Below are 9,788 nucleotides of genomic sequence, written 5' to 3'. Positions count from 1 at the left end.
ATAGTTAGTTTAAAAAGTTAAGGTTGCGCAGCTCACATGAAATACATACAAAAATGATAATTGTTATCATGTTTTGTATACTTGTTTTATTAGGTAGCAAGGGACAGTTTCGAATAAAGTACCCGTCAATATTTTTGTAAAATTGAGAGTTGCTGTACTTGAAGGCTTATGAGTGTTGCTAAAATTCATGAAATGATTTTTAATGATTATCATTAGTTATAGGGGTGTCTCTTGTTGAAATTGATGTAACCGTTCTTGGACGAATAAAACAAAACACCAAGACGATTGTAGGGTTCTATATTATATATTCTGAGCGTTACGTCGCATTAATCGTTTCACCCTAAAACAATACATAAAACATATAAGCACACCACTATAACAACACAAACATTATAGACATCACAAACATGTATAACATATATTTACTTATAGGTCAATTATATCGCTTTACATTTAATCGCAATACACGATAAATCTGAATTTTATGTTAAATAACATTTCCAACTCTTAGAAACATCACTCTAATATGTAGATTATATGAAAACTATTTACAATAATGAATTTCAACAGATAGTTACCAATTTATGGAACTAGGTGCACGACACTGCATATACGTAGTTATCAATCAGCGGATCAGGGTCATTATATGACTTGACCTATTCATAATTTATACAATATATATATAAGATATTGTCTACTATACAATTAAATTTATAAGACATATACTGCTCACTGATATTTACATTGCACTGTATTCAAAACGTTCACTCTACACACTCATACTTATATATTAACTTTATTTATTCATTTTAATCTTTAACCTATAGTTTTAAAAGAATAACTTACAAGTCTGAGTCTGTGTGCTTTGTCTCAGTCTGAAACACACCTGTCTAGCTAGAAGTCTTGGTTGCAATTAAAGAATTACAGAACCAGAATACAAAAGAATATCTCCCGCCAAACTCTATCAGTAGTGACCAATACTGACCAATCACAAACCGTAGATATAAAAATACCTATCTTCAAATGGAATAATCCAAACCTCCTTAAATAAATAACCTAAACGGACTATACCATTATTTATAATAGGAGTGTTTAAGTTTACACACACTTGTAAGTATTAGTGCAGCGCAAAGAGTGAAAGATGGAAAAAGTGAATGAATGAATAACTGAATAATTCTAAAAATAAAACTATGTCAAACTATCACAAACTCCCCCCCCCCCCAGTTGTGAAATGACGTCCTCGTAATTTCCAACTGAGTACTGAAATAGCTATGATCATAAAAAAACAATATATCTACAATTTGCTAATAATGTCTGAAATGCAACCTAATAAAATATTTCTTTCCTCTGACCGATTTGTGTTTTCTAAAATTTGCTTCAAAATACTCAACTCTTCTCTTCGCCTGTCGCAAATCTGATACAGCTGATAATCGGCAAATCTCTTTGGCGGTCGTCTAGTTCTTGCAGATCTCCTTAACCCTATCTCAGCACCAGGTTCAGAGCCATCACCCTCCTCATCTTGGGGTGCAGGGTCTTCTGCGGCTTCCCTTTCTGGCTGTGTAACCTCTTCTTCTACAACTCTAACTGGTTCCTTAGAAATCTCTATAGGAGGTCTTTGTACAGGTACCTTTACAACTTGGATCTCATATTCTGAGTCACTATCACTGATATCTAGATCTGCCACATCATTTTGCTGCTTCAACTCTGTTTCTTCTTCATTCTGTGTTGTGTCCTTCTGTTTATTGGCTCTTGGTTTGGGAATTGGTTTCTCCTGAAACTCTGGGTCTATGCATCCTATTGGCTTCTTTCCGGTTCCATCCTCTCTCTGTACTACATAGACTGGTACTTCTTTGTTTGACTGGCGCAATACGATGTATGCTTCCTCCTCCCACTTATCAGCTATCTTGTGTTTACCATCGAAAGCAACAACCTTGACAAGAACTCTATCTCCATCATGAAGATCTATACCTCTTACCTTTAAATCATAATACTTACCCTGTTTCACTCTTAACCTATCAGCTGATTTCCTCGCCAGATGGTACGCTGTCTTCATTCTTGTTCTGGGGTCTTCTATGTACTTGGTAAGTGGTTTTTTCTCTTGATTGTTGATTCCGAAAGCAACATCAACTGGCAAAAGTGGTTCACGGCCAAACATCAATCTGTACGGTGATTGTCCTGTACTCTCATGCCTGGTACTGTTGTATGCCTGCACCAGGGGAGAAAGGTACTTCTTCCAGTTGGTCTTTTGGGCTGGATGGGGAGTTCCAAGCATGTTGAGTAGCGTCCTGTTGAATCTCTCACACATCCCGTTGCCCATGGGATGATAGGGAGTGGTCCTTGATTTCTTCATCCCTGTAATCAGACATAGTTCCTTGATGATATTTCCATCAAAATTCGCATCCTGATCACTTGTATTCTGACTGGAATGCCATAATTGGTAATGAAATTGTTGTAGAAAGCCTCTGCTGTGGTTTTAGCTGTAAAGTTCTTCGTGGGCACAGCCACAGCAAACCTGGAAAAATGATCTGTAATGATCAGTATATGCTGGAAGCCTCCTTTAGATGGTTCAAGTGTCAGGAAATCCATGCACACCAATTCAAGGGGGTATGATGTCTAGATTGGCATGAGAGAGGCTCGCTGGTTAGTTGGAACCTTCCTACGTAGACACCTATGGCAATTCTTGATCAATCTATCAATATCACAATTCATACCGTTCCAGTAGAATATGTCGCGGACCAGAGATGTTACACGGTCACGTCCTTGATGTCCAAAATCATTGTGTAGATTTTTCAACACCACTGGGATCATATCCCTTGGAACTACTATCTGTTTTATGCATGTATCATCTATAGTAACTTTCCTCTTTAAGATTCCTTCTTCCATAATTAATAGATGAAAATTTCTAATAAGTGCTAGAAAATGAGTAGAGGTTGGTAGATCACTCATTCGGGGTCTCTTACCTGATTTGACATAATGCATCCACTTCTGTAATACTGGGTCTTTGTGTTGAGCTTCTTTCCAGTCAACCTGTTGAAACTGGGAAATTTCAGAATTTAACTGATTAACTAATTCTGAATCTACAGATAAATTCTCTACAAAAGGAATCTCTAACTGAATAGATTGACATAATGCTTTCATACATCATCTGAAATAGAAGACATGTCATTAGTTTGTTCAGTTAGTCTTGATAGTCCGTCTGCGTCCGAGTTCTTAAATCCAGGTCTGTATTGAATATCTAAATCAAAATTAGCTAAAGAAGCCAACCATCGATGACCTGCAGAGTCTAACTTGGCTGAGGTCAATATGTAAGTAAGTGGGTTATTATCCGTCAAGACTTTAGTCTTACTCCCTAGTATATAATCCTTAAATTTGTCGCATACTGCCCACTTCAGTCCTAAAAATTCAAGTTTGTGGGCGGGGTAGTTTTGTTCTGGTTTAGTGAGGCTCCTACTGGCATAGCTGATGACTCTCTTCACATCTCTTTGTTTCTGATATAGAACTGCACCAAGAGCAATCTTACTTGCATCTATGTGCGGTTCAAATGGCAGGCTGTAATCAGCATAACCGAGTATAGGTGGAGTTGCTAATGCTTCCTTCAATCTGTCAAAAGCATTCTGTTCCTCACTTCCCCACTTCCAGACTTTTCCTCTCTTCTTGCTTGATCTCTTACTACCTGTTGGTATGAGCATCAACTCTGATAAAGGTCTTGCTATCTTGCTGAAGTGTCTGATGAATTTGCGGTAATAACCGACAAAACCTAAACATTTCCCAACTTCTTCTGGAGTTGTAGGTATGGGCCAATTAAGAACTTTGTTCGTTTTCTCTGGGTCTGTCTTAATACCTTGATTAGAAACTATATGACCTACATATCTGACTCTTTCCTGTAAGAAATTACATTTCTTAGGGGAAAGCTTCAACCCTGCTGCCCTTAACTTGTCAAATACTTGTTGAAGTCTATCTAGATGTTCTTTATATGTTCTTGAGAAGATGATAATGTCATCAAGAAAAATAAAACAGATGTTAAGGTTCAATTCTCCAAGACAGTCTTCCATAAGTCTTTGGTATGTAGCCGGGCTGTTCGGAAGGCCAAAGGGCATCCTATTATACTCAAAGAAGCCTAGGGGGCCAACAGTTTAGGCTGTGCGCTCTTTGTGGCTCTCCTCAATTTTTATTTGATGGTATCCAGATTTGGCATCTAGAACTGTGAAGTAGGAATTGCCTGATAAACTGTCTAGGATCTCCTCAATTCTAGGAAGGGCATAGGCATCTTTCTTGGTCTTGTTGTTCAACTGTCGGTAATCCACACACATCCTTAAATCTCCGTTTTTCTTCCTCACCAAGACAACGTTGCTGGAAAATGGCGACTTGGATTTCCGGATGATTCCTGCTGTCAGTAGTTGTTGTATGTGATCTCTGACTTCCTTAAACATGGATGGGGGTATTCGCCTGTGACGCTGTCTAAAAGGTGTATGATCCGTCATCTCTATCCTGTGTTTGACTGTGGTGACGTGGCCAATATCTGTCTCACCCCAGGAGAAAATGTCCCTATTTCTCGCTATCACCTCTTTAGCCATGGCAAATTCCTCCTTTGTCAGGTTGTCTTGGGAAATATTAAAGTCGACTGCCTGGGACGTGTTGTCTCCTGCAGGAAATTCTGGTATGTCCGCCACAGTGACTGGCTGAATTTCTGCAATAATCGCTCTATGTGGTACCCTGACAGTCCTTGTTGTTACATTGCTTACAGTCACCCACACTGTCTCTCTCTTCTGGGGATTATAGTCAACTAAGTTTGGGATGATGTCTAAATCTGCAGGAATTGCTGATTTCTCTGTTGTCTGAATAATTGCCATGGTCTGTTTATAAGGAAACATCTTGTCTGCATATCCTTCTATTGTCACTTCAGAATTTGGTTGGATAGTAATGGGATTTATTTCCGCAGACTTGATTACTGCCAGTCTGTATTTATTCTTCATTAACTCTCTTTCCCTTAATGCTAAACATCGAAATGTCCAATACCAGGGCTCATGCAGTCTTGATATCTGTAAGAATCTTTCTCCATGACATTCCTTTATTCCTCCCATTATGGAATTAAGAATGTTTGTCCCTAGTAATACTGGAACCTTCTGGTGATAATCTGTATCATTAACTACCAGGAATAAACATGTATACTGTCTGTCATCTCCTAATCCTTCCGATATGACATCTAGCTCTACCGCACCTTTATAAGGTAAATTACTGCCATCAGCACATTTCAACTCAAATAAATCTCCGATATCTTGAATTTCTACATCTTGCAAATTTTGTTCATAAAAAGATTCACAAATAGTGGAAACTGTTGATCCTGTATCTAACAATGCTGCTGTAAGTATTCCATTTATTCTTATCGTTACTTCTGTGTTATCTCTAATAATTCCTGGAAGTTGACGCTGTCTATCAGTACAACCTAGCGTCCGCGTCTCGAAGCAGGTCGCTGTGAGTTTAAATCTCTTTTGTGGTCCAAGCGTACACGACAGCCATATTGTATATGTCCAACTTGTCCACATCTATAACAAACAACTTCTCCCTCATTTCTTCTCTCTTGTGGGTAATCTTTCCTCTGTTTCTATAATTTCCTTGATATTGTTGATCCTGAAAATATCCTCCTTGACCTTGAAATCTTGAATTATGTGGTTTTTCAGTTTGATATTTCTGACGTACAACATCAATATCCTCTTTCATCTGATTCACTTTAGTGTCCATCTTTTGAATCATTGCTTTCAATTCATCCATCTTTGAATCACTGGTAACAGTCTGATGGATAGTGGCTTTCTTACTGGCATCTTTATGTCTGATCTTCTCTTGTTCTACCTTCCTAATCGCCTTTCTTAATTCATCAAAGTCAATGCACTCTTTAAATATATGGTCAGTTATGTCCTTTAGGTTTTCTGCAAGTCCATTCCAGAACATGTTTCGTAACATCTGATCTGTGTTTGTTGGAACAATTTCACCATTCTGTATCACCTTATTCAACAGATCCTCTAATCGACAGCTCCATTCTGAAACATCTTCATTTTCTTTTTGAGATGCACTGTAAAACTGGGACAAAAGATTCTCATTGTCATCAACAATTCCATAGACACTGTCAAATCTCTGCAAAATTTCATCAATAGATGCTTCTGTTCCGAGTCGCATCAGGACTCTTGCTGCATTTCCTCAAAGTGATCTTCTGATGCTCTGCAGAACTGCTGATGTCTTAACGCCATCTCTAATCAAACACTCAACTTCATAACGCCACAAATCATATGATGTTTCGCCTTTCTTATCTCCAGAAAAGAATGGCAGTTTCGGAGTGTTAGTGGTATATGATGTTGTTTCTTTTGGACTACTTGATGCATTATTATCCTGAGGCATGTCCATCTGCAATGTCCTTGGTGCTGCCCAATTTGCATAACTTATCAACCAGGATTTAAGTTCTTCTCCAGATTTTAGTTTTGGTTTCACTCCAAGTTCCTTGAAAGATTTAGCTAACTTTTGTAGTTCCTCCTGTGTTAAGTCCTCTTCTGACATGATGATTAAACACCTTATATGACTGAACTAACAACTTAAATACGTTTCTATTCTAACTGAATTCTAAGCCGATAACACTGAATAATCTGATAAATTAACTTAATTGGATAAATAAACTAAGTTTCTAAAAAAAAACTCTGAAAAAGAAAAATATATATGTTAACTAATTAACTGCTAAATAACTTAATTAGACCAATTAATAATTCTACACTAATTGATTTAAAGTTAAGAGCAATAAGTCAAATTCAATCAATAAGTTCTGAAAAAAATTAACTAGATTTAAGTAAGTTTTAACTAAATAACTAAGTTCTATATAAATAACTAAGTTATCTCGGTACTGATTATTACTAATTACCAAATATAAATCCTTAATATGTAAAAAAAAATACAAAAGCGGAATGAAATAGACACGAAATAGAAGAAACCGACACGAGTTGATTAATATAAAGAAACCGACGCGTTTACTTAAATATTGGAGTCAAATAACCTGAATATCAAAACACAAAATATACCCAATAGATTTGTAAATATTTTACACCAATTGTATGTATACTTTACTCCTTACTCCATGATAGGCATAATTACCTTCGATGAAGTCGGACAGACAAACTCAATGAACTGTTATGGATAATGTCAAATAAACCGTTACTCTATAATACTCTAATAATCAATGATAAATGAGAGAGCTGAAATGAAGTGCAATGTTAGTAAACACTCTTCTCACACAGGGTATAGGGAGTAATACCAAGTTTAAGCTGCTGTAAAACAAGATATACTATTTATTGTGATATATTCAAATCAACCTGATTAATTCTTATCTGAAGAAGACGAACAGACCAGCCAGAACTTCAATACCAATGACTGGTTACCAAATAAACACCAGACTTGCACCATGAATTGTCAACTTTGTTTTCACCGGATGTTATTACAAAGTGTCAAGGTCGAATGTCAAAGTATAATATTTGTAAAAATTAAGATTTCGGATATTTCTGGATTTTAGTTCAAGCAAAGTTTTTATAATTTTTTTTGCTCTTTCGTACGTCTTTCTTGCTTTGTTTACATTTGATTATATATATAAAGACTAAAAACAAAAAAATATATGGCCAAAGAAATTAAGAAAATATTACAAAAAATACACAAGTTTGGAATTGACCTACTAAAGTAGACAACAGGTGATCGCAATCACGTGATATATATCAACGTTTCAACATACAACTAGTTTGTGGTGCGCAATAGAAATTTCTTACCAATCAATGATTAAATTCCTTATGAACATGTACACAACATATACATTTCACAACACATTTACAAAGATTTCACAAAACACAAGACACAACACACACGAGGACGAGAATAGTAACACATGTGGATCTCCTCGAATAAACCCTTCCGGTAGATGACGTCACCAAAGTGCGGGAAACTCCACGGATTGTTTTGGCGGGTCTCCGTCGGCCTGTACATTCTCGTCTGGAATTCCGTCCTTGCACGGGAATGGGCGTGCGGGGAACGTCCACCAGATTGCCGTTGATCCTAAACCACGTTGGGCGCCATTTTTGTAACCGTTCTTGGACGAATTAAACAAAACACCAAGACGATTGTAGGGTTCTATATTATATATTCTGAGCGTTACGTCGCATTAATCGTTTCACCCTAAAACAATACATAAAACATATAAGCACACAACTATAACAACACAAACATTATAGACATCACAAACATGTATAACATACATTTACCTATTGGTCAATTATATCGCTTTACATTTAATCGCAATACACGATGAATCTGAATTTTATGTTAAATAACATTTCCAACTCTTAGAAACATCACTCTAATATGTAGATTATATGAAAACTATTTACAATAATGAATTTCAACAGATAGTTACCCATTTATGGAACTAGGTGCACGACACTGCATATACGTAGTATCAATCAGCGGATCAGGCTCATTATATGACTTGACCTATTTATAATTTATACAATATATATATAAGATCTTGTCTACTATAAAATTAGATTTATAAGACATATACTGCTCACTGATATTTACATAGCGCTGTATTCAAAACGTTCACTCTATCTACACACTCATACTTATATATTAACTTTATTTATTCATTTTAATCTTTAACCTATAGTTTTAAAAGAATAACTTACAGGTCTGAGTCTGTATGCTTTGTCTCAGTCTGAAACACACCTGTCTAGCTAGAAGTCTTGGTTGCAATTAAAGAATTACAGAACCAGAATACAAAAGAATATCTCCCGCCAAACTCTATCAGTAGTGACCAATACTGACCAATCACAAACCGTAAATATAAAAATACCTATCTTCAAATGAAATAATCCTATACCATCCTATACCATTATTTATAATAGGAGTGTTTAAGTTTACACACACTTGTAAGTATTAGTGCAGCGCAAAGAGTGAAAGATGGAAAAAGTGAATGAATGAATAACTGAATAATTCTAAAAATAAAACTATGTCAAACTATCACATTGATATGCAATATGTAGGCCCCTTATGTTAGGTACATGAGAATCAGAAGTAAAATACGAAACCTGCGGCTATGACTGTTGTGCTGACTTTACACAGTGAAATTGCAAGTTAGATACGGGAGGTAAAATAACACAAAAAGTAGGTGGATGGGACATTGTAAACTATACACCCGTAGGTTTTTGACATGTGATAGTGCAACATGCACGCGGTACGGAAGGTCAACCCTCTGCAGGGAATTAGCGGGGGGAGGTCTAAAAAGCTGAACAATCATGAAAAATTAGCAAAATATGAAAGGGTCAAAATCTCATAAAAATCAGTATGTAGAGAATTTTACAGGTTTTGATTAGTAATTTTCTTCAGAAATTGGTGATCGGCTTTATAAAGAGTGAATTAAAGGTATTTGTGCTGAATGGGAACTGAGGAAATTCTAGTTACAGAGTTCCGAAGACATGCATCCCTTGGCTACAATAAATTGTATCAAAAAACTGTCCCCTGCCACCTTAGCAAGTAGCATACAAAGCATGAAACCATATTAAACAAGATAATGCATTATTTTGTTGCCAGTTCTTTTAAAGGAACCTGGACAAGATTTCAGATGAAATGTTATTTTTGATTTCTATGTATAAAAAGTAGTTTATTTATGTATTTTGAATGATTCTCACCAAAATTTGAATGTTAGAAGTCAAGTTACAAGCGAGATACAGATAAACGAAGTCATTGTTATGTAAACAAAGCTCGAGTCT

The 9,788-nt window shown here is 36.2% G+C and overlaps 1 long non-coding RNA gene across 1 annotated transcript; it reads right to left on the bottom strand.

Moving 5' to 3' along the window:
* Window positions 1-7,726: 7,726 nt before the first annotated feature.
* On the bottom strand, window positions 7,727-8,851 carry LOC128158881 (uncharacterized). The gene is made up of 3 exons (XR_008240054.1): window positions 8,706-8,851; window positions 8,435-8,511; window positions 7,727-8,196 (listed from the first exon to the last, which is right to left on the bottom strand). It is a non-coding gene; the product is annotated as an uncharacterized LOC128158881 (long non-coding RNA).
* Between the last annotated feature and the right edge of the window lie 937 nt (window positions 8,852-9,788).

Source organism: Crassostrea angulata, chromosome 8 (genome assembly GCF_025612915.1).
Source record: "Crassostrea angulata isolate pt1a10 chromosome 8, ASM2561291v2, whole genome shotgun sequence".
NCBI classification, from domain to species: Eukaryota; Metazoa; Mollusca; class Bivalvia; order Ostreida; family Ostreidae; genus Magallana; species Magallana angulata.
This window is presented reverse-complemented; position numbering and strand designations above follow the sequence as displayed.